General features: G+C 41.0%; 1 protein-coding gene across 6 annotated transcripts in view; it reads right to left on the minus strand.

Annotated features, from left to right (window-relative positions):
* The window catches only part of HECW2 (HECT, C2 and WW domain containing E3 ubiquitin protein ligase 2), a 262,737-nt gene that overhangs the window by 124,151 nt on the left and 111,632 nt on the right, over nucleotides 1–26,954 (minus strand). Inside the window, exon 1 of one of the 6 annotated variants that reach the window (XM_073306253.2) lies at nucleotides 3,756–3,988. The exons of the other annotated variants lie outside the window; for them this stretch is intronic. The gene's annotated coding sequence lies outside the window, so the exon portion shown is untranslated. Of the gene's footprint in view, nucleotides 1–3,755; nucleotides 3,989–26,954 lie in introns of those variants that run through there. 6 annotated transcript variants of the gene reach the window in all.

The following is a 26,954-nucleotide window of genomic DNA, read 5'->3' on the forward strand; positions in this document are numbered from 1 at the left end:
CTAGGAAAGATAGAACAGGGTACGCTGAAGTCGTTTTACATTCAACTGTGGAATTATCAGTTGGGGTTAGGTTTCTCCTATACTTACAAAAATCCCAGGCACGAAGACTTATAGCATAGAGCAGAGGTTCTCAAACCGTGGTCCGCGAGCTCCATTCAGGTGGTCCGCAGATAGTTCCCTCTAAGGTGCGCGCCTGGACAGCTGCACACAAGAGAATGAAGGGCCACCCACCTAAATAGTGGAGCTGCGCAGGCGTGGCTCCACTAATTAGGTGCCTGGACCCTGGAGAAGACGCATGTGTAAGGTGAGGTGGTTGCCTTGGGGGGGGAACAGGGTAAAGATGGGAGGGGGCAGTGGGGTGAGAAGATGGGGTGGGGGGAATTTGGGAAATGCAGGCCTGCGGCAGCCAGAGAATGAAGCGACTTTCCTCAGCTCCGGGGCTGCAGCTGCCGGGGAGAGACGGCCCTCCTTCCCAGCCTGAGCTCTGTGGCTGCTGTGGCTGGGGAGAGACCCTCTCTCCTTCCCAGCCCCAGCTTGAGGGCTGCTATGGCCAGGGAGAGAGGGCACATCCATCGCATTAGAAAGGTAAGACTACGGATATTAAAATATGAGCTGTGTGCTTTTATGTGTAGAACAAAAATAGTTTATTATTAAGGGGTTTTTTATATAGCACTTTTCTCCAACATGCTTTACAATGGCTAGCTAATGGTAAAAACAACATTTGGAAAGATCACTAAGTGGTCCGCTGAGACTTTCAGTAATTTTCAAGTGGTCCGTGGAAAAAAAAGTTTGAGAACCACTGGCAAAGAATCTCATCGAGTACATATTACTGCTACCTCATCAAAGAATGCAAGTTTCAGCTGATCTTGTTTTCTCCTCTTTCTTCTAACCAGCTGAAATTGTAAACTGGGATTTGAAAATTAAGTGTTTCAGCAAAATATGAATCCAAGCACTTAAAAAGTCAAGTATTCTCAAAGGCTGACAGAAGCAATAACACTGCCTCCTAGGAGTCACACCCCACCTCAAATGTACTGCCATTTATTTGCATCTCACAACACAGGATCTGTACTACTGCTGAAGGGTGAGTATCTGACATTAGAAATCCTATTGCATCGAACGAGGAAAATAGATTTATTAAACTCTGTGTGTCATATCTTTTTTGCTACTCTGCCCAAGGAAAAAGGATAAACTCCTAAAATATACCTCCTCCGAATCATTTGTTGGTATTTTATACAAGTTGAAAAGAGTTAGAAAACAGAATCTTCTAACAACATTACAAAATTACCAAGCCTGAGGCTAGCTAGCCTGATAGTAATAGTGCTCTGAATGGCCATGTGCAGATCCATGCTCATTTTCTGGCCTCAGTTTCTCTGGGTTGCAGCATCCCAACTGTTGAAAAGTATGAATGGGGAAAGGCTTTCCACACTCAAGAGCAACTTCCCTGGCCAAGTAAGAAGCCACATCAACGGGCTCAGAGGAGAGTCTTGTCAAGTCTCCTTGGCCAGAAAGTTAGTGGCCATGTTACTAAGTCTCTCTGATGGCATTACATTATGATCATTGTGATTACTTGATCAATCAGAATGGATCCTGCATATTGTTTCACAAAACTCATAATGCAAATGTGTGGTTTTTTACAAGGTTCTAGAGTGAAGGTCCTTCCTATGAGGTTCTTCTAACTCACGTAGTTTGAGGACGCCCAAAATCTTTAGTTAATAAACATGGAAGCCAGTCATCAGGCTTTGAAGTGTGCACTCTGTAAGTGAGATGTTGTGGTGCTTAGTCTTACAGCTCTTTTCTTAAGCACCACCGATGAAGATCATCAAGAACACCCCCTACAATAGCCACTCAGGCAGCGCATCCTTGATTAACGGAGCAGCACTTAAATGGAACCAACTGTTATCTGAAACAGGGTCACATTCTCACCTTAAGTCAGAAAAGCCATGGTTCTGTTTGGATAATAGGGAAGTCTAGATTAGCGTGGAATGAAAAATCAAGGTTGCACTATGTTATCTCTGAATTCACATAATTAACAAATGCATTGCTGCTGAAGCATCATTTATAAAGATGATTCTGGTTCCCAATGCCTAAACTTGCAGACAATGAAACACAGAGACAAGAGAACTACAGGCTCATTAGTTTGTGTTACAGAACAGCTTGTAACATCTATCAGCTAAACTGAGCGCAAATTTAGAGAAACATTTTGTCCCTTTGGAATAAAAAAATTTCTAAAAATACTCCAGCCCTGAACCTTCACGAGGACTATTCACTTTGTGAAAGAAAAATATGCTGCCCGTAGCTATTTAACTACTTAAAAGTTACTATAAATCAATTCCTTTTTGTTTAGTAGGTTGAAAAAGAGTTTGTGACATACAGCTTAGAGAAAAAGTTATGTCAAATACATTCAGTTGCTGTGAACATTTTTTATGAACATTTTTAATCATCATCATCATTCACCGCTTTAGAAGGGTCTTGCAATCTAAAGCTCTTCAAAAAGATCTTCAAAAACATTCATGCAGCACAGCCTGGAAAAGATCGATCACGGTGCTAGCAACATTGTCCGTACGTATTACGGAAGATATTGAAGTGGATCTCAGACTGGGGAAGGTTTCAAAGTATCCTTTTAAGACAGGTTATTATTTTTGTCAGGTGTTTTCTTAAAGTAAGTGTCACCTGATCTGCAGAAACTGATGTGCAGCGAGTATATTCCTTTAACAAGTATATTTTTGTCTCAAAGTGAGTTTCATTGACCTGACATCAAGTTCTCTAGTAAACATACTATAAAGAATGATCTGCCTCCTCTCCATTTTAGTCAAGTTTGAACATTTTCACTAATATTTTCTTTTTTACTAGAATGTTAGTTAAATTGCTTGTTTTCATTATTGGGCAGAGATGCAAACCATCAGGTCTTAATTCTGCACCAATCACCAGTAGACCTCTAGGCTGAGATTTTCAATGAAATCCTGGGGATTTAACATCCATTACTTTTACAGCATTGTGATGCTCGTAAATGCACTCAGATTTTTATTAAACACAAAGAATTCTAACAACTGAAACAAAGAATGCATGTTGTAAATTTCATTGATTCTTTGTTGTTTCAGTTGTTAAAATTCTTTATGTTTAATAAAAATCTGTATTGGCTTTATGTGGCTGAGAAGGCACAAATTTCTGTCCCTACCTGCTAACACTGACAGTTTTCATTTTGATACACTGTAAAAAGATGCATGGTTTTGCAATATTAAAGAGTTCTGTGGGCACAAATAAAGGAAGCATCACATAATTCACTGGAGAATCTTGTGTGTGTACTTTAAGCAGTGAAACAACCTCACTTCTCTTCTACATCAGCAAAAAAAAATAAATGCTTAAAAGCAATTGAAAGTGGTATCAACACACATTAAAAGGGAGAAGGCAAATTTAATCCTGAGGTCTCACTCCTCTTCTTAAAGTTTAGTAAGCAAATTAAATCTTGTGAACAAAAGCATCCCCAGAAAGCAAGTCTCTAGGTAAATTATATTAAAGCAATTCACTTAAAATGCACTAAATGAAGTTCAGAGCCTTTTTCAACCTTCCCCTACTTCCAAATGTTAAGTGACTAAGTGTGATTTATACTCTGATAACAGTCAAATAATTTTCCATAGCCGACTGAACGTTTCACAGGCTTTCCAGGGGGAAAACAATTTTAACAGAGAAAGCGTATTTAATACAATCCTAAAGTTGCCTGTAAAGGATCCACACTTCATTGCACATTCTAGCCTTACCTCACTACTGCAAAGGATCTCTGCTGATCCTAAACTGCACTCCTTCATATCAGACCCAGTTAATGAACTGGAGAATCAGAAAGTGAGACGTTCAACAGGAGGTATTCTGCATGGCTCCTGTTATTCATGCGTCAGCCCTGTCTCCAGTGGTATGCAGTAAGGTTTTTAAAAGTTGCCTTCTGGAACCAGACAGTGCAGCTCAGTGTTGAAGAACTAACACTATACTATCATCATTGTGCAATCACCACTTCAGAAAGGTGCTTCTGCATTTTCTCTCTTCCTTCTGTCATTATAAGGAAGGGATTTAAGAAGGATGGTCTCAAACTCCTAAGGAGTTTCCACCAGTTACACACAATTGACTGTCCTCCTTTAATCAAGGACTTATCTAGGTTCAAACATCCTAAGTTAAAATATATAAAGTATTACGTCCTTCAAACTAAGCTATTTGTGGCCACTCCCCTCTGAAGGGTACAGGATGCAATAGCTCCATCCTCCCTCAGCTTCCTTCCTTTACTTTTCCATGGGAGAATTCCAAAGAGCGAGTTACGTCCCACATGTAGTTAAGCAGACTGATGTAAACAGGAGGACTTTAAAATCCCAGAAATGACAGCAAGCCAGTCATAACAAAGAACACAGTGGGGAGCTCACTGGGAAAGCTGGCTTTTGTTTTCCCAGCATTTCAACACACTGTATGATTTCCTTGCAAAGCCATTTATTTTAGAGCAGTTCGGGTTGCTCAGTGTCGTTCTGCTGGTGCAAAGATACCATAAAGCTGCTGTAGCCAGTCACTGGAGGATTCCTCAGCACAAAAGGATCAATGGGTGGCAAAGAGCTGCTTCTGCTAGGCCACCCCTTCTTCAATGGCAACATAGGCGGCAGCGGCAGAGAAAAGCAGCATGGTTAGGGCTCCCTTATACCAGCTGATCTGACTGCTAGAATCTCTACTTGTAGCCACTGGCAGCTGGTATATGGCTGCTCTAATTTATGCCACAGACCATATGTCAGCATGGCCCCAGGATCAGGAGAGCACAAAAGGTGGTTTAAGGCCAGTTTTGCACCCTGTTCCCCTTCCTAAATGTCACAGAGTTCTTCAGTCACGCTCAGGATCTGGTCCACAGGTTCCTCACCAAGCCCTGCCTTACCGAATGTTTGTAAAACACTGCACAGGTTTAAAGTGCTAAGAGATTTTTGTTATTTTTGATAATTCGGTAATTAATATTGACCAAATATTGACCAATATGGACCAAAACCGGACCCAAAACCCCACAACCACCTGCAGAAGTGTTCATTCATACTCAATAGACCTTTCAGTAAAGCGCTTCCAATCAAATCAGGTGAGATGAGCTTGCTACAAGCAGACTCTGGTAACTTCTGTATTATTTCCATAGTGCTATCACTGCACATGACTTTTCACGAACACACAGAGATGCAATCCCTGCCTCAGAGAGCAGTGAAAGGAAAAACCTCAGGAAAATATGATAAGGGACATTTAAGGGACCACACCACACGATCCATCGTCTACAGCCAAGCTCTGCGATACAACCGCATTTGCTCCAACCCCTCAGACAGAGACAAACACCTACAAGATCTCTGTCAAGCTTTCTTACAACTACAATACCCACCTGCAGAAGTAAAGAAACAGATTGATAGAGCCAGAAGAGTTCCCAGAAGTTACCTACTACAGGACAGGCCTAACAAAGAAAATAACAGAACGCCACTAGCCGTCACCTTCAGCCCCCAACTAAAACCCCTCCAACGCATTATTAAGGATCTACAACCTATCCTAAAGGATGACCCAACACTCTCACAAGTCTTGGGAGACAGGCCAGTCCTTGCCTACAGACAGCCCCGCAACCTGAAGCAAATACTCACCAACAACCACATACCACACAACAGAACCACTAACCCAGGAACTTATCCTTGCAACAAAGCCCGTTGCCAATTGTGCCCACATATCTATTCAGGGGACACCATCACAGGGCCTAATAACATCAGCCACACTATCAGAGGCTCGTTCACCTGCACATCCACCAATGTGATCTATGCCATCATGTGCCAGCAATGCCCCTCTGCCATGTACATTGGTCAAACTGGACAGTCTCTACGTAAAAGAATAAATGGACACAAATCAGATGTCAAGAATTATAACATTCATAAACCAGTCGGAGAACACTTCAATCTCTCTGGTCACGCAATCACAGACATGAAGGTCGCTATCTTAAAACAAAAAAACTTCAAATCCAGACTCCAGCGAGAAACTGCTGAATTGGAATTCATTTGCAAATTGGATACTATTAATTTAGGCTTAAATAGAGACTGGGAGTGGCTAAGTCATTATGCAAGGTAGCCTGTTTCCTCTTGTTTTTTCCTACCCCCCCCCCCCCAGATGTTCTGGTTTAACTTGGATTTAAACCTGGAGAATGGTCAGTTTAGATGAGCTATTACCAGCAGGAGAGTGAGTTTGTGTGTGTATGGGGGTGGGGGGATGTGAGAAAACCTTGATCTATGCAGGAAATAGCCCGACTTGATTATGTAAAGAGTTGTCACTTTGGATGGGCTAGCACCAGCAGGAGAGTAAATTTGTGTGGGGGGGTGGAGGGTGAGAAAACCTGGATTTGTGCTGGAAATGGCCCACCTGTTGATCACTTTAGATAAGCTATTACCAGCAGGACAGTGGGGTGGGAGGAGGTATTGTTTCATGATTTCTGTGTGTATATAAAGTCTGCTGCAGTTTCCACGGTAAACATCTGATGAAGTGAGCTGTAGCTCACGAAAGCTCATGCTCAAATAAATTGGTTAGTCTCTAAGGTGCCACAAGTACTCCTTTTCTTTTTGCGAATACAGACTAACACGGCTGTTCCTCTGAAACCTTAAAATACAGTATAGCCGAAGACTGAGGGCCAGATGCTGCTTCCACTAAAAAGCCAATGGCAAATCTCACATGGAATTCTATAGTCAGCATCAGGCCTTAAGGGATGAACAGTGCAACTCTTATCTGTGTAAACAGTTCAGCCAAATGTGAGCAGCTCCACAGTGATTCAGTTTGCAGGATCAGGCCCAGGCACTTATTGGCAGACTGAGTGTTAAACTGATTTCAGAGTGGTGGCCGTGTTAGTCTCTAAGGTGCCACAAGGACTCCTTGTTGTTTTTGATAATACAGATGAACAAATTTATTTGGGCATAAGCTTTCGTGGGCTAAAACCCACTTCATCAGCATCTGATGAAAGCTTATGCCCAAATAAATTTGTTTGTCTCTAAGGTGCTACAAAGACTCCTCGTTGTTTTTGTTTAAACTGAGATAGTCAAGATAATAGCTGCAATTCATTTACCTATTCTGGAAACAGAGAAAAATACATTGTAACTTCAAAGCATACATGTCCTCTCTAGAGGCACAGGTGCTTTCACAGGTTGTGAGAAATACACATGCATGAGGGTTTAATTATTTTCAAATCAAGCCCCATTAATGTTTTAAGAAGAGCTAGATTCTTGATCTAAATTGTAAGGCAGTCTTTTTAAATACTTATGCTATGGGGGATTCTAAAATTTTGACTAATAAAGACATAACAGTTAAATCTACAGGTGGTGCGCAGAAAGAGACAAATATGACAGATAAGATAAAAGACTCACTTAAAATCTTACTGCTTAACAGGGGAGAGAAGTAGCCATCCTGGCTCCTGCCCTCTTATAGAGGACACTTTGACAATATGAGATACACACAGGGATATGCTGCAGTTGTGCTTCACCACATGAGGGGGAGGAAAGCATTTAACAGCCTGCCATGAGGCTATAGGTCAAAGTTCTGGACTCTAACATATGGGCCAGGTACAGGTCTTCTGCAAAATAGTAATACAGTCCCTCTACAAGGAAACACAAGTAATGAGTATGCTCAGATTTACACACCCACAATCAGAGATTTAGTGTTGCCATCCATCTCTTTCAGCCTTGCGGAGTGTGTGTTTGCTCCTAAAACTCTAGCTTTCATATGTTGGCAATGTGTTTTTATTCTTAACTGCAAAGGAAAATACATTTACAGCCTTTTCCATGGGTGGGTGGGAGGGCGGGGGGCGGAGGGGAAAGGATTCCACTTATACAGGAAGCCAAACTGAGGTCATCTCTGACCAACGTTCTCCACGGGGAACATACTAGAGGACAACGCCACTTGAATGACAGCCAAAGTTATTTGTGCTTATTATACTGTGTTTGTTTACATATTAGGAAGGAGGATTAGCACTTTTTAGCCTACTCTTTTGATCCACAGGATGTTCAGGAATGAGCTGCATACTTCTTGTCAGAAGGCCAGAAGGAACCATTAGACCACACAGTCTAACCTTATGTATATCACTGGCCATTAAATATCATCCAGAGACCGCTATATTGAGCCCAATTACTTTAGTTGAACTAAAGCATTTTAGTCCTCAGGAGAATAAACTGTTACGTGCCCAAGGCAGAGAACAGGAGAGATAGAGGTACCACCAATGCCCACAGCCCCAACAATGGCAGGGAACGGATTAGGTGGAATATGCCCAGATGATCCTAGCAGGTGATCTATGCTTCTCAGATGAAGGCGAACAAACAAAAACAACAAAACCAAAGTTCCTTCCTGACCCTAAATCTGCTGATCAGTTACACCCTGAGCATATTAGCAAGATACATCACCCAGACATCTAAAAAAAGAGGATTTTCTGTGCTACCTCAAAGTACTGGTCCATCCAGGCCAGTGTGTCATCTTCAGCGGCGGCCAATTCCAGATGTTTAACAGGAAGGTGAAAAACAGAAAAAGACCAAACCAACCCCCTGCCCATTCCCCTCCTCCCCCCCCAAAAAAAACTTTTCATAGATTTCAAGGGCAGAAGGGACAATTACGGTCATCTAGTCTGATCTATTGTATAGCACAGGCCATAGAACTTCCCCAAAATAATTCCTAGAGCATATCTTTTAGAAAAACATCCCATCCTGATTTGAAAATTGCCAGCGATGGAGAATCCACTATAACCCTTGGTAAATTGTTCAAGTGATTAATTACCCCCACTGTTAAAAATTTACACATTCTCTCCTTCTTGAATTGTGGACACCAGAACTCAACCCAGTATTCCAGCAGCAATCACATAAGTGCCAAATTAGAGGTAAAATAAACTCCCTACTCCTATCCCATTTATGCATCCATTCAAGGATCACACTAACTGCTTTGGCCACAGCATCATACTGGGAGTTTATGTTCAGCTGATTATGCACCACACCCCAAAATCTTTTTTTTGAGTCACCACTCCCCAGAATAAAGTCCCCCATCCTATACATATGGTCTACATTCTTTGTTCCTAAATGAGCTGCCACATTCCTCCAATTTTCTACCAGTTAATTCTTACGTTGCACAGAAGTGGAAACCCTAGGAAGTCTCTAGTACTGCACCCAAACTGTAAGCTTCACATATGTTATGTTACTGAAGTTTAAATTAGTTGAGGGGTGAGGAAGGCACTAGTCTCTTGTTTTCATGCAAAGCTTTATCCTGCATTGCAGCGTGTACCAATTTATTTCCCTCCCTTTATAAACCCCCTTTTTTCATTATCATGGACACTGACATATCAAGTGATTATTAGAGAGTGTCTCTATGCTGTCCTAAACAATATGGGTCCTTGGTGATATTGGATTCACAGCAGCAGTTTAGTGAGTTAATTAACTGGAAAAAAGGGCATGAGAAAAAGACACTACAAAAACAACAAGTAACTCTTTTCAGAAGTGTCGCAGAAGACAGTGGTGAGGAATTGAGAGGAATTCCACATTTCAGTATTCCAAGTCGACATCATTTAAATTCAAAGTATTCAAAGACAAAAATAAAGCCCTTCACCCATCACAATCTGGCAAAGATTCAAGAGTGCAATAACAGGAAGGAAATGACCTCAAGATTAAACTCTTTCCTGAAGATCTCATTAATCTCACTGTAAAATGATGTGCATTTCACACTCATCTACATCTTACGTGCATCCTTTTTATACATTACTTGAGTGCCACAGCACACATCTACATTTCTTCTGCAATCTCTCTTGGACTGAGTGGTCTCTACTGTGTGATACAAATGCCAGGAGAACACGGTCAATGCATACATATTTTATACAACAACCTGAATTTCTAGAATGTTGAACCACAAAAGACAACCGGAATCTAAAAACAAACAATGAATTATGTGCTATGAAAGAAATATGAAAATATTTTTTCTTAGAGAATAACAGTCACTAAATTATCCCAAGTGTGTGGTGAGGTACCAGTAATTAAATATTTTAAAGTGTTTTGTCATCTTCACATAGAAAGAGACCCTACAGAAATGCAAAGAATTGCTATATCTTCCATCATTTAGCTTTTGATGGGTAAGTATTTCATATTTTTAGGAAGGAAATAAGAGGATGACAAAAATAGCAAGTAAGAAGAGAAATACTGTAAAAAGAGCAGGTACGAAAAAGGAAAACTCTGTTCATTCTGAGTCTCTCTTCTTTTTTCCTCCTCATGACCATTTTTGCTTCCTTCTAACTTTTAATTACCATATTACTGCATCTCAGCTTCTTACAGCAACTACAGTTTCCCTGTAACGTTCAGTTCCTAATCTACACACATAAGCTTGGAGGTACAAATCAAGAGGAGTGGTGGTAAGGAGCTCTCTTTTTCATCCATTTCTTGACCAGTCTGTACGTGGCCACAATGAGAGGTAGGTATTAAAAGAGGTATACAAAACTGCTACTATGACATCAAAGTGTGTGCCATTCAAATAAGCTTCGTGATATTTTGTAGACAGTTAACATTATTGAACTGTAACAGTCATTAGGAAATTTATAACTCTGAATACCTTATTCATTTTGCTTCTAAAAACACACAAAGTGGGCCTAACCGTTTTCATTTATTTCTTACTCTCCCCAAACTTTGATCAAAGTCAAATGTAGTTTTAGGATTCAGGTGACAAGTTTATGGAGGGAAATGTTAAAAAAGCCTGAAGGCCACATACAATATCATTCTGGAGCAAGGATGATTACACAACATGCTGATGGTCATGTTGAGTTGCATCTACACAGCTAGCATCATGTATTATCCAGTTCTGAGAAGGCTTGTTTTAAAAAGCAAGACAAGGGCAAGCTGCTATTACATGTATCTTTTTTATGTATCCAGAGTGTCTGGAGATTTACATTCTCATATGGTTAGGAATTTTCTATTAACTTAATTGGATACTTTTCTGAAGGAATTAGAAGGTGTGCACATATAATGGTTTTCTTTGGCAATACTTCAACTACTCTGCTTAAAATGAACAAATAAACGTCACCACTATTATTTTTCACCTTGTGTTAAGACTCTGTGTTCGTATCCTGCCTGAGCTATCCGTGGTATAGAGTAAAGACAACATTCTTCCTTCTCCATGTTAAAAGGTCTATAGGGATGATTGGCTTTATCACAGGAGACCCACTGCTGCTCCATGCATCATCGCCTTTTGGGTGGAGGAGTCGGGTGCATCGTAGAAGGCAGGTTTGGCAGTTTAAAGGGAAAGCAGAAAACCAAAGTACAAGGCATGTTCCTATTGAAATAGGCTCAGAAGCACTCCCTCCAAGGACTGCTGCTGCAATGTCTGTAAGATTATGTCCCCTGCCACACTGCTTCTGGCTAACGTCCATTGCTAGCCAAAGCCCTTTAGTTTCTTTCCAGTTTCTAAAGCCAAAGCTATTTTCTTTAATCTTGTATCAATCAATGTTAAAGATCAGCTACCAGTGGAGACTCAAGTCAACAGAGGCTGCTGGGTGCTCAGCACTTTTGATGATCAGGTCACTGACTCAGGCCCCTGAATAAGGACATAAGAATGTAACTTTAGGCACCTATGTTTGAAAATCTCAGCCTTTGCACAAAATTAGGTCAGCACCTGTATCATCACCATTTCAAGTGGCAAGCACACCAGAATACCGTGACTCATAACATTGATGTCTCCCACGTTTTACCAGTACGTATGATTTCTTTACTACTTCACTTTACTACTACAAAGGCCCCTATCCTGAAAAAGGCTTAACCTTAACTTTATGGCTAACTTTATGCACTGAATAGTCCCACTGATTTCAAAATACACACAACAGTATAATAAAGCTCTTGAAAGTTTAATAAAAAACAAAAGCAGCAGAACATTCTCTATAATATTCAAATTCCTAGCTTTCCCCTCCTTCTTTAACTTTTCCACAGAAGAATTCCAAAAAGTACGTGTCAACTTGAGAATGATAAAGCACAGAACTAATAGCAAAACAATCATAAAGAGGATAATATTATAGGTTCATTAACCTAGGTTTGTTGTTGTTTTGTAACTAACAAACTGCCTTGCGTTTAAATCTCTAGGATAATATATGCAGTTTACCTCCCCCCACACTCATATCCACAATGAAAAAACTGCTGAACCAATGAGTTTTCATGCTTAAAAAGGAATCTCATAAAAATACTTTCAATAAAAGGAGATGCATTTGTTAGCTGCAACCTATTGAGAGATTAACGAGTGCAGCCTAAGTACTTGTTTTTTATCCTGGCTTTTTTTCCTCTAATGAACTGGACACACTTTTTATTCGGTTTACAATAAAATTACCTGAACTGCAAGTTTAGATGCAATGGAGTGAGTTTTCAAAGCATGTTGGGTTTTTACTTATACCTTACATCCCACAAAACACACACATATGTATATAAAAAAATACACAAACTGAAAATATGGCTTCCATGCTCACACCAGCTGTCATAAGGACCTTCTAAGGGAAGAAATGAATTGTGTGACGTTAACCTGCAATCTAAGCTTCTTGTAGAAGGTTTTGCATTATTTCCCCTCTTAACTGCAGTCCTGTAGAGCATCAGGTATGCATTCTTTGCTGACAGCACTTCAGCTGTACTAGTAAAACACTCCTAGTGCTAGATGTGGTCATAGACAAAAGTCCACACTACGAGTATATTATACTAGCAAAATGCTCCTAGTCTGGATGCAGCTAATAACAGCAAACTGTACTTTTGTTGGTACAGCTCATTTCAGCTCCTCTGAGGTAATAAAGCTATGCCAGCAAAAGCGCAGTTTTGCCAGCATAACTTTATCCACACTAGGGGTTTTGCCGTCATAGCTATGTTGCACAGGAATCACACCTCTCCATATCCCTGACCAACAGAGCTATTCTGGCAGAAGTCTGTAGAGTGGACATGACCTAGGTATCTGACAAAAAGTTATGCTGCATATTGTGTAGTATGAATGGAGGATTTTAACCTTGACATTAAGTGACCTATTACTTGCATAAAGTTCAAACTCTACTGGGAAACAAAAATTCATATGGTGAATAAGGGAAAAGCAATAGAATCACCCACAATCCATGGAGAGCTGCCAATGGGATGGAATTTGTATACTATAAAAGGTGTAACTGATCATTTAAAAAAAATTAAAGCAATTATAGGACTATGTGCCTGAATAGCATAATGCAGTGAGAGATATTAAACATATATTTTCTTGTGGGGGGGATGGAGGGGGAGGGAAGGGTTGGTTGTTATTTATTTCAGGGCTCCCAAAGTTGCAGAGAGCAGTCACTCACTGCACTGAGAGAACTACAGCAGGATGCATGCTGTGACTTCATACACATTAGAACTTCACTCATGCATAGAGCTATCCAGCATGTGGGAATTTTTGTACAGGGTGTACTCTAAGATAAAGGTTACAAGAAAGCTGATGTCCAAAAGAGTGGGAAATAATTTTTAAAACTTTAGGAAATCCAAAACAAATGTACATGCAAGAGAACTGCATACAAGTACAATCAAACCTTGAAGTTCATCAAGATCAGCAGCTGCAAGCCAGTTACGGTCTACAAATGCATTTTAAAAATCAAACATATCCAGAACAGGAACTTCAGGCCAATCCTGCTTTCATTAAGTCAATGAGACTTTTGCCACTGATCACAATAGGAACAGGCCCTTGGATCTTGTGATGCTCAGTTGAGATCATCCAAATGGCAACTCGCCGAGCCATTTGCTTTCCAGGTAACCTTAAGTACCTTGAGTCCCACATACATATCTCCCATACATAACATATTCTTCAAAAGGCCTTTTGTTTTTGTGAGCAGACAGCAAAAAAGAGTGCTGTGAGAGACCTTAAAATAGATTCACAAATGCCCGCATTCTACTTTTACATTGTTTACCTGTAAATCTCTAAAAATATCATTTTGAAATGTTATGAAACATACATCTGCCCTTTAAAAGCTGTACACTGTGTACTGGAATGTGTCAACAGCACAGAAGGCTGGTAGAGATCTTTGTTGCTGCAGTATGTTTTTCTAAGCTTAAAATGACTGACAAATTGTTCTCAATTCTCTTTATTATTAAAAATATCCCAACAAGTATAATCAGATGCATGTCAGCAAAATTATTTGGCAGCTCTACTAAAATATTTTGCTTGGATACATTAATATAATTGCACTACCAGCATGTTAAGCTTTTCTCAGTACTACACTGTAAAACATGACTCATGTTGGCTACCTATAAAGCAGGGTAGGGTATTTTCAAAACCTACTTCCCACATCTTTGCTATAAGAAGTCTGGAGATATGCAGAGAACAATTTTCCTGTCTCCTTCCTTCCTGTTCTTCGGTCTCCTGTCCCCTTCCTTGAGCATTAGCAGTAGTACTGACTGCACAGGTGACTACCGCACTCGATAAGCGGCCTGTAACACCGCTGCTACGTTGTTGTCAGAAGTTCCTGTAACTGTGACAGGCATGACCCATGAAGAGACTCAGCTGTTACTGAAAAGTTTGTCTCCTTATGCTGGCTTTGGATAAAATGCACTTCAGGTTTTATATGAAGTACAGAGGAAGGGATTGGAAAGGTGAGACCCATGAACCCTGGCCCGGGGGTCTAGCTGGAATACAGCTCCCTGGGTCACTTTTATAGAATATTATGGGCACTGGCTCCATGTGAGCTCCTCAAAGTGGCCCAGTCCCTGCTCTACCCACCTACACTGAGCTAGGTAGGCTGGCACAGAGATCCCCTGTAGCCTTCAGGGAGTGCAAAAGCTGCACATCTGTTCCTGTGGTGCCCCTTACATGAAATAAAATGGAATTTTGGGTATTTTATTTTAATTTTCCTTTTGGTGAAGAGTTGACGCTGACTGGTTTGTTAGCAAATCTCTGACATGAGGGTTAGGGTTCGGAGGCTTTTTGGAAGAAGTATGTTTTCAGAAGAGTCTGAAGGAAGAAAAAGTGGGGGAGTATGTCAGGCTGCATCAAAAGGTGAGTTCCAGCTGTAGGGACTGCAGCAAAACAAGCCCACTCACTGGAGTAGAATGGCTACATTCATAAAGAGAAGCTATGTGGAACACACAATACTTCTGAAAGTATCCATTATAATCAATTACATGCACTTACACTCATTACAAAGACATGACCAAAAAACCTCAAGTTTGATCAAATCCATACAAATGTTTCAGTGAACACAATCATACGACTGAAATGTTCTGCTGTTATTAGAGGGAGTTGCACCAATTCCCCTTGCCTCACAACTCCTTGATAATATGTATTTCAAAGAACAGTTGCACTGATTTTAGGTTAACAATCAGATACTGTGTCTACCCCCATCTTCCTATCCCCAGAGCCTGGTATGCAGATCCTGGTTAATTACATGAATCTACAGTACAACGAAAAGGGCTTTCATAAATAAGTTTGAGAGATCAGAAACCGCAGCTGATTGCAGAAAGCCTCAAAACAAACACCAAAGCAATGTTAACTACTGATCATACTAATGTGTCAATTAAAAATGGAATAAGGGTATTTCTACCCCATAACAATTGGACAAATGCCTCAAAAGTTTTCCACAACTATTTGCTAAAAAACTGATTTCACTTCTGCATTGTTTGTGAGCATTTCAGCTCATTTTCCATTAATATTTACTGGCAGAAGTGTTTGCAGAAAACAACAAAATTAACAAATATTAGATAATATTAATGGAAAGCAAACTATAAACTCAAATACTCTTTAGGTCAGAAACAGTCTCTCACTGTGTGTTTGTACAGCACATATCACAATGAGATCGCAATCTTGGTTGAGGTCTCTTGGCACTACTATGATACAAATTAAAACACACCCTGGAGTATTGGCACTTGATTTTAAGAGTTATGCTCAAATTAAAGAACACAGACAATACCATGTGATCTGTATGTACAATCACAACTACCCAACAGAGTTTCAGAGTAGCAGCCGTGTTAGTCTGTATTTGCAAACAGATGCATCGGATGCACTGAAGCGAGCTGTAGCTCATGAAAGCTTACGCTCAAATAAATTTGTTAGTCTCTAAGGTGCCAGAAGTACTCCTTTTCCAACAGAGTTTGAATTTCAAATATTGAATGCATGTGACAACATTAAATGAAAGATCTGAAGACCAAGACATATTCAATAAAGTTGTTCAGAAAATAATGTTGAGTAAACTTAGGAAAAATCACTCTGCTCGCATACATGCTGCAAATAAAAAAGGCTAACTTAATCAAATAACGTATTTGCTACACATTATCTACACTGCTCTAGCAACAAGAAAATACAGGTCAACAGGTTAAGAAAAATATTCCTTGATAAAATCACCACACAGGTGGCACTAAGAGGCTGGAATCTACCCCAACTGACTAGCTGGGAATTCCCTGGTGTCGCAGAGCTCACATCTGGTGTGAAATCAATGTAGCCAGTTCCTAGATCAAATGGTCTGCCTCACTGCATTATGGGGCAGGAGGGGGACAAGTCAGGTGGAGGGCAGAATGCACCTGTGCGTCACCAATTACCAAATGGCTTGTGGTACACCAGCTGGAAGAGTAGTAGTTAGTATTAGAGTCAGTCAAGTAGGACATGCTCTAAACTCTGCAGCTTGAGAATCAGGGATTCATCACCAGCTCTCTGACTACTCCTTCAATCACTCCTATGAGGAGAGGATCTTGGTGCAAGAGAAAACCGGGCCAGAGTATTCAAGAGCCCATTCTGTGGATTTTTGCCTTTTGAAAATGAATTCAGTATTTTCAAAGGTGCAGAATGACTGCACAATACGTTTTGGGTCACAGTGATTTACAGCACCTGAGGATCTGGCCCAGTCCGTGTGCATGACAGAACACTAATTTTTTTTTTAGTTCTGTGTCCTGTGTAAAGCCAACAGGCGTGCAACATTTTATTTGTTTTGTTTTTTAAACAACTCTCACCTGGGTTCCCAACAGCTAGATGTAAATTTTGCATGAACCAACAGTGAGGAAGGCCAACGCCAGACACTCTCCAGGGTTCCTGTTAAGATCAGTCTAACCTTTCACTTACGTCCTGCTGTTTCTACTGTTTTATATGAAGTTTGCCAAGATCAACTGTTAAATTTTTTTAAGTTTAAATCTAACGCTGGTGAGAAGTGCCAGAGTGAAAGCCCTGGAGACTGTCCACAGGCAGATATATTATGGGGAACAGCAGTCTGAGTTGCCCCACACTGACCCAAGGAAATCACTTTTCGACAAGACAGAAGTTAGTTCAGTTTGTGTCCCCATTTAGGGCATTATCCCACTGCTGAAGTCAATGGGACCTTTCTCAATGACTTAAAGGGAAACAGGATTGAACCTTCAGTTCTTGTTTTTACCGGAAAATGCCAAGAACTGTATCAGTTGTGATAGTGATTTCTTGTTGGACTGTTTTAAAATTTGATACACAAATAAATCAATTCACTGCCTTCAACCAATTCTGAAGGGTGTTTGACATTATGTAAAGTTATTTTGTTGCTCTTATTTCTGTTAGCAATCACATACAGAAAGGTCAAGTGGAGCAGATAAAAGTAGTTTCTGCAACGACATGTTATTTTAAAAGACTATAATTACATATTTTGCGTGATAGTCAGCAAACATATTTGTATTTGGAACAATCACGAAATGTTCAAATTACTCAAGAGAACAACAGTGTTAGAACACCCTAACATTTTAAAAACTACTCATGTTATCAGACATCCATGCTTCAGAACAGTAAGAAAGAACAGTATACTCTGTCATTAGAGCACCTCCCAAGGGAATAATATGGAGAAACATCATATTAGGGTACTGTAACTCAGAACAGCCTTAGGTTTTGTATTCACTACTAAACGTGGTTGCTAATGCATGTTAGATACCCACCTGTAAAATCCCAGTACACATAAGGCACTGTAGATTTACCATGAGGTGAACTGTGTGATATCAACGATAGCTGGTTGATGTATGGTGTTGATCTTACCTAGATACCCCAAGGTACACACAAGTCCCTTGTCTCCATTACAGTTTTACAGCAACATAACTATTACATATTAGTACACATCTTTATGGCAGTGAAGAAACAGTCTTATTAAACAGGGGAAGTGTTTGGTTCCCCATTAGACTTTGCTATGAAACTGGCTAAAGAGCTATAACCCAATTAAAATTGTGATTTTCATTTTTTAATCAATGCTCATGAGAACAGTGTTTACATGGGGAGATCAAGTTAAATTATTTATAGATTTGAATCCAGCACTATTGTGACTACGAGATCTACATCAACTCCCTGGCCGACAAAGCAGAGGACGGCCTGAAATACAACAATCTGCATCCTGCCTTCAGAGCCATTACACGCCTAGCTGGCATCCATAAACAGCCTTCTAACATGCTTATCACGAAACCAGCCAGCTCTCCCTGCTCATCAATACATGAGGACCTGTACAGATGGAAAACTCCTTATTAAAGCATGGTGAGCCATGCCCCGGCTAATGACTACCCAGAGCTATTTGAGCTGGCAAACTGCACAGCTGCAGATCCAGGAACAAACTCATACTTCTTCGTGTGACGGAGCATCAGAAAGGCCATCCAAAAGTTATTAAATGGACAGGCTACTTGACCTGATGGTATTCCATCCGAGCTGCTCAAAGATACTTTGGAATCAGTGAGCACTGGCCTGCAACAACTGTTCTTAACAGTTGGGCATCAAGCGAAGTATCAGCAGCAAGATGGCATCAAAGTGGAAAGATGGCATCAGAGTGTCCCTGTACAAAGGCAAACACTCAAACCAAGCATTGCAGCTACAGGCTGATGTCATTGTTAGTGGTCCCTAGAAAGGTCTTCACTCATGTTCTTCTTGGCAGGATGCAGCAGCTCCTTAACAGACATTGTCATGCACAGCAATCAGATTTCCCTTTTGGGTGATCGACAAAGGACACCATCCTTCGCCTCTGGCTTCTGGCTGAGCTGCACAGAGAATTTAGCCACCTACTTCACGTGGCATATATATATCAAAGCACCTTTTGATTCAGTCAGCAGGTCAAAACTCTGGCTAAATCTGGTGCGTGATCTTCACACAGGTACGAGAGTGCCATGTTTCTACACAACCTCACATGTGCAGCAGGGATGCACTGTCACCCTGGCACTATTCTGTCAAGCTATTGACTAGATTTTAGGTCTTGCCACTCCACTCATTGGAATCAAGGCTAGTCAAGAAGCCTTCATTGATCAAGACTACGCTGACAATGCTGCCCTGCATATGGAAGAGTCTCAGAATTTCAGGCCCACCTTCCAAAATAGTCTAATGGCAGAAGACCAAGGCCCAGAACCTAGGAGCTGGGCCATCAGAATCCCTAGTGCAGGTGGGGTCGAGTACTATGGAGACTGTTGAAGAGGTCCTCTACCTAGGCTACAAGCAGAGTTCAAACATTCACAGGAAACTGGACATTCTTCAACAAATAGATCTTGCCAGCTCCTGCAGGAAGGCCATGTCTTCCTTATGTCTTTGCACTGAGACAAAGTTCAGCATCTATCACACCCGTGTATTACCTGTATTATTACACGGGTCAGAAACCTGGACCCTCTTATAGGCAGACTTGGAGGGGCTAGACAAGCCATATGTGCTGTCAGCACCAAATACTGAGCATATAAGTGGTTCAACTGTGCAAGCTGTCATCATCTTGCAAAGATCTTCCCGCTGGAGAGTGGGGGGGAAGGATCTTGGGGTTACTCTTCTGAGCAGCTGTCTTGCCCAGAGAAAGAGGGGTTACCAGGCTCTCCTTGCTCTATCTGCTCTGGATCCCTGTCTGTAGCTCTCCACTGCTACTGCAGTGCAGAGGAGGGTAAGGGAGGGGTTGGGCAGCTACCTGTGTGGTCAGCAGATGTGGCTGGGAGCCCAGGGTCCAATGGCCAAGTGGGTAGCTTCCCTGGCCCTTCGACACTGTGCTTCAAACAATATTCCCCTCACATGTATGTGCGTGGTGGAGGATGAGGGGAGAAGCTGCCTCACTTGCTGAACCTGGGGCCTGATCCAGTCACCTGTTCCAGTTACTGGAAACCTTGCCTATGCCTGAACACTTGAGAGAGGCCTGGGTCTCCACAGAACAGGCACAGATCTCTATGTAGACACTTAATCAGCAGGGCAAATGCAGGACACAATGCCTGGTTTTTCCTCTCACTGTTCTCTGCCATACTGCATTCTGCATAGGCACACGGAGAGTCCCAGACACTAAGGTGAAAGAGAATCCTCTGCTGATAAAGGCTGACACTACAGCCTGATTATTTTATCCTTCTTGTTCTTCTCCTTTAAATTCCACTCCAGCAGGACGAGCTGGTCTGCAGACAAAAAAAATTGAGCAGTTTCTCAGAGGTGGAGCCACACTTGCCTCTGATTGACAGATTTGGTCTGCCTCCTAGGCTGTATACAGCCACGTACCCAACCTCATGGGTCTGTGGACCTCATTACAAATAAAGAGGAAAATTTGATCAGTTTTGTTAAGACCAACTATGCACCATAAACCAAGTTTCAGCCTGTTACTGGTAGTAACATTTCAGTTAATTCTGGAGATTTTAAAGCTTTTGTAAAAGGCTGTTAAATGTCCAGGTCATGCATGATGAGAGAAACAGTGATTATTTTCTGTTACTGCAATACATATATTTCATTTTCACATATGGCAACAGTAATCTCATGTTGAAAAGTTAACACCTGGGTCCCAATCCTGCAAACACTATACACATGCAAACTGTGGACTGCGACCTTAAAAAGTCATTTTTAGCTGCCCTCTGCTTTTTGTGCTGGCATATTTGCATATGCAAAACTTACAATTATTTGCGCAAATAGTCACTTGTGAATAAAGACTAGATGCCCATCTCATTTGCACAAACAAAGGCCTCTTTTTTTGAAACTGGTAAGCACATGGCAATACAGTACCAATCACCATATCAAAGGAAACTCTATAGACATCAGAAACAAGGGGAAGTAGTGTGTGAATAACTATGTTCTGTCCTTTTTAGAAGCTATTTTGTTCAATAGTTAAAAAAAAAAATCATAACATGGTTACATATATTAACGTCAAGCAGAAACAGTATAGCCCAGAAATAGTTAAGGAGCTTTGCATATTCTGAACTTCCAAATGCACTTTCAAAGATGTTATTTTTCCAGGCCAGGCATGCACAGGAAATTTGATTAGTTCATTTCTATTTCAGTGCCTACACATTTGTACTGTCCCTGATCTGACACTGGCTATTGGACTGGAGCCCGCGGTTTGCATAACATGTCTTTGAGATCTTTGCTGAGGAGCCAAAACACAGTAAGTCTAAATGTGCCCAACAATTTGTCACATAGGTTAGTACGTGGCTGGGTGCATTCAACTCTGTTCTCTATTCTATTTGCACGCTGTCCACGTGTGCCTCATCCCTAAGCTAGAAGCAAGAAAGTGTGCTGATCTGCAAGTCTACTGTCTCATTTCAAGCATGTGTTATCCTTTTTCTTCCTTCTTTCAGAGCATATTACAGCTCAAAATTTCTCCAAGTTACACAAGCACTTCTGCAGACCCAGTACATTTCCTCTTTTAAAATCTCAATCACCTGTCTTTCATTGCTCCCACTTCTAGGGTACCCACCATCTTTCCCGCATCTTCAACCACAGCCATTGCAGCAGCCAATCTCCAAAAGAATTCAAAATAATTAAATAAAAGCCTTAAGATTGCATTCTGTATGTTATTACATACATTTACCAGGGTACACTTTCCATGACTTAAAGTTAATAATACAAATATATAGGGCAGAGCCCCTGATACCTGCAACTTTAAGGCAGAGCATAGAGAGGTATCTAACTTCATAATATGGAGGATTCCTCTTTATAGATCTCTGCAAACACAAACCAACTTGTAAAATATTAATCTTAGTTGAGGGTAATTCTGCACGCGTGCACACACACCCACACCCCACCACATATTGCTTAGCGGGGGGGGGAAAAAAATCTATTTTCTACCCACTAGTGATACCCATTTATTTCTAACTCAAAGATGTCAAAGCAGCTCTCAAAAAACAGCCAGCTTCATTTTTTATACATGTGGCTAGATCACAATGCAGGTCCCCTACCACTGCTGCAGATGCACATGATTGCTGCTTTCTTCATTCATCTGTTTTAAGAAAGATTAATAGATATTTGTGCAGCCTCTTCATAAATACTTAAATTGCATTAACCACCAGGACAGAACTGCTGTGGGACTGGCAGCTGTAGCTCCTATTGCCTACTGCTGCTTCAACTCTAAAGGTCAAATTAAAAAGCTTATGAATCAAACTTTCAGTCTGATCTCTGTATCTGTCCTTGGAGTGCAAGTTCAAGGCATGTGAATTTGCTGCATATGATTACCAGTCACATAAAAAACATTTGAGACAATGTGAACACCAGAAGGAAAAGTATGCGTTATCTTCAAAATAATTTCCCAGCTATATCTGCTGGGGACTAGGGAGGGTGAGGGGGGTGGTACAACTCACAAACACACCCTTGCAGAGACACCAGGTAGAATGAATATGTGGAGTAGCCATGTACAATCTTGCGATACCTAGCCACTTATGAGAACCATGGATAATTTAGCGAAGTAGGATGTTCTCCTCATTAAAGAGCTAAGTGTTCTAACATTGCCGGTGTGAGACAGAAGCCACTGACCGACTGGGTGAGCTGTTTCACAGTAGGAGTGTTCAATGAGGAAACACTACTGCTCTGAAAAGCATTTCTTCACCATTGGATGTTTTTTCTTCGACGTGATGCTTCTTATCTTCTTCATTGTGATGACTCGACACACTCATTTGGGACACTCCATGCATTATTTTAAGCAGTCGATGTTAACTTCTTACATGGCCTATCTACTTAGGATGACATTTACACTCACATAGTGGACCAACACAACAACTATGCACCACTTGAGTCCCACTTTAGCCATCTAAGTGCACAGGGGTGAACTTTACCCTTAACAAATCAAGGATAAAGGGAATAATAAAAAACAGTTAAATACTACAGGGCTTTCTATAGATCAAAAGGCATATTGCTGCATACTAGCCCACCCCCACTCTGCATGGTTGCTGACACAGGCTGTTCATAACATTTGTTTCTGATGAAATATTAAAAGTGACATCATGCTACAATACGAATAGTTCAAGCTTCTAAGTAGCAGCAAATCTGATTAAATTTGCTGTACGTACCTCCCTGCTACAAAAATATTTAGCCATTGGATTTTAATTTGTCTTGCTGGAATGGACTGGCGGTTAAAGGCAGTTAAAGTGTATATGGACTTGACTCTTTACATGAAGCATGGCACTTTAACAAATATGTAGATATATCACACACAACTCCAATAATATAAACCGTTATATATTATTATAATGTAGAGTACAGTTTAATTAGTACTATTAAACACTTCATACTTTGTAACTCTATTCTAGTGATTAAAGCAAAATACATTGCGGGCAGGTAATGAAAATTTAAGAGGAAGGCTTCAGGCTCATATTTTATTCCTGAAAGTTTTTCTTTTGCACTTTATCTCATATGTGGCTAAAAAGGTTGTTCGTAGCCTTTTATTCTTAATAAAGGTTGATTTATCTGCTTCTGAGTCAATCTACCCCCACTCAGATTTGCAGGTTCTTGGTTTGGGCTGAGTACAGAGCAGTCTCTTATAGTGCAAGCCTCCAAAGTTATTGTATCTAAAATATCCACACTAAAGGAAGGGAAATTGTTATTTTGTTTCTGTATAATTATAGCTGAGAGTGGGGGGTTACTTAAACTCCATTTCTATGATGCTTTCTGTTACTGGTTATTAAACCACACTCCTTTGACCAAAGGCAGTCTGCAGAGAAGAAAGGACTGTTTACATGATTCTAATTCATTCTTTCCTGCTACTAAATCTCATTAAAAACAGCTAAATACTTTCCTAATACTTTCCCATGTAAACAACTGCAGCAGCTAGTACAAGGATGCTGTGCAATTTATGAATAGGAGGCAACATGATCCACAAGAAAGTCTCTATTTATTGTGGTCCGCCCTGTGAAAAAGCTTGAGGAGCACTGTGTTCTGTAACTAACTGGAATTATTAAATACTGATCTTGCTCTGCAGAGTTGAGTATATGTATTCATAATGAAGTTTAATTTTTTTTTTAAATCACCACCACCACACCACTATCACCTACCCCCCTCTGCTTCTTTCATAAACTGTATGCTGAATGTCTAAATCTGTAAGCTATTTGACACATCCCTTTTTAATTTATAGTGCAACTTTCAGGGGCCTGCATCCTTACCAACCGAGTTTGTGATCTCATAAGCAAGGACAGTCCAGGCTCATTAGTAGTGGGAAGGAAGACTTCCGTGGAGAACCAAGATGTTGCAGGAAATGGTGCTGGCAGCTCAGTATATAATCCTCTTTTTTTGAGTCAGTACAGAGTCAGTTCTCCAGTATGATAGCAAGAAGCATGCAGTTGCAAGTACCAGGTTTTGGATGAGATTTATAACCTGAACCTTTGCGATGAGTGTTGCAAGAGAAGCGGATTCCTGACCAAATTCCAATGTGATTAATTGCATTTGGCCAATTAGACTTCCCAGCACTTTCGTTTGGATAGGACATTCAATTCTGGTCTTCAACCATTGAGTAATGCAGTTATGTACCATTAGCAGCTGCCATGTTTCAAGTTTGAGATTGAAATACTGCCATGGAAATATTGCTAACAATGAGTAAAAGGACTTCTATTTATACTGCATATGGTTTATAAAGGGTGTAAACCCCTTTCAGATTTTTCTAGATGAGAATGGTATAACAACCTAAATATAACTATGTGCAATAAATATATCATCAGTACATAACACTGCCTCCTCTTGGACCTGTCTCTAGAGAAATAAATGGAAGATTACCATATGTTCATCATTTATCTTTTAATTCCACTCACGCAACAGTGTTTGTCCACCACACACGGGAAACGCAAATAACCTTTTCTCCTCCCATTGTTTTAAATCCCTTACAGAGAAAAATATTGGCTGTTTGGCATTCCCTTCTTATTATTTTACCACTCGACATATAGGAGATAAAGCTTGCACCAGGAACAACTTTTAAGAAGCCAAATATGACCATGGGGAATTGCCTCCTTTGGCATTCTTCTGCACTTTCTTCTCTCTTGTAGTCTCACATTCCCTAGATAATTAGGGGCTCTGGAAAAGCTAGCAAAGGACAGATGGGATCCCTCAGTGTTTTGTATTAGTTATTTTAATAATTACCAATTTTCTTTTTCTTCTTTTGGAAGTGTTCATTTGGAAGTGTTTTGGACAGGGCACATTTGGCACAAAATTCCCTTGTTTGTCTCTAGTATTTTGCTTCCTTATCACCCTGTCAGTTAGCTGGAGTTGGCAGTGCACACCCATAGAGCATGTATGACTGTCACAACTGTTACAAACCAGCCAGCCAGCCAAACCAGTTCTTGGTTTGAAACCAGAGTTTTCCTTCTTCTATGTGGTCTCCCTGCCACAGCTGCCCGATAAGCAGCACAAAGAGGTGAAGTGACTTGCCTAGTCACCCAGCAAGTCAATGACAGAGTCAGAAAGAGAACCCAGGTCTCCGAAGTACCAGTTCCATACCTGCTTCACTATGCCACACTGCCTCTCCCCCACACACACATCCCTTTTTTGTCTCTAATGAAGAGAATAATTTAGATAATTCCCATCACGAGCTCTTGACGTCTCAGTTGACTAAGATGCTAGACAATGGAAAATTTGCTCACACACTTCAACTATGAAAATGCAGGTCAGCATTTTTGGAATTAAATGTTTCTTGCTACCATCATATGCCCATCAGACCATAACAAGCTGGTTAATCAGCAATGGATGTGCAGGTTACAAAGTTCAGATCTGCATCCAGATCCCACCTTCCCAAAAGTTCAGCAGCATTCAGATTCTGTATTATGGTTCGGCTCCTGAGGTTTAGAGCTGGTGTCTTGTTAGATTCCACCTCTAAATGTTAAACAATTCTAAGAAAACAAATTTTATCTATGCAATACATAACATGAAACTTACGTTTTACAAAAATAGTATTTTCTCATCTATTTTTAAACTAACTACTTATGATTGTAGTCAGATGCCAACTCAGTAACTTGGCAGCATGCAGATACCCATTCTTGGGATGTTTGCTCCTCGGGATGGAAAAGAGGATGTTGTATGCTCTCTCTCAGAGGACAAACACATGTCTGCCGTATACCATTAGAGCAGGGGTGGCCAACCTGTGGTTCTGGAGCCACATGCGGCTCTTCAGAAGTGAATATGCAGCTCCTTGTATAGGCACCGACTCCAGGGCTGGAGATACAGGCGCCAACTTTCCAATGTGTCGGGGGGGGGGGGGAGTGCGCACTGCTCAACCCTTGGTTCTGCCACAGACGGTGCCCCCACTCCACCTCTTCCTACCCCCTCTCCTGAGCCTGCCATGCCCTCGCTCCTCCCCCCACCCCGAGCCTCCTGCATGCCACAAAACAGCTGATCGGAAGGTGCAGGGAGGGATGGGAAGGCGCTGATTGACGGGGCTGCCGGTGGGTGGGAGGCACTGGGAGTGGGGGGGGGGCGCTAGTGGGGGGGCTGCTGACATATTACTGTGGCTCTTTGGCAATGTACATTGGTAAATTCTGGCTCCTTCTCAGGCTCAGGTTGGCCACCCTGCATTAGAGGATATATGGAATGTCTTCTGAGATAGTTCCAGAGGAAGCTTAAAAGCCTAAATGTATGTTTTTAGCAAGAGATAAAATGACTAGTGATTACAAGTACATTGCATTTGCAACATTTCAGCTCCAAAACTCACAATACTATATTAAGGATATCTGGTATGCAACTACACCTCTGTATTTACATCACACCTCTTGAGCCATCCTGATGTCCCAAATTTCATATCAGAAATTCTCCTCGTCTCTTCATAATCTGTAGCTTTCACA

Source organism: Lepidochelys kempii, chromosome 11 (assembly GCF_965140285.1).
Source record: "Lepidochelys kempii isolate rLepKem1 chromosome 11, rLepKem1.hap1, whole genome shotgun sequence".
In the NCBI taxonomy this organism is placed as follows: Eukaryota; Metazoa; Chordata; order Testudines; family Cheloniidae; genus Lepidochelys; species Lepidochelys kempii.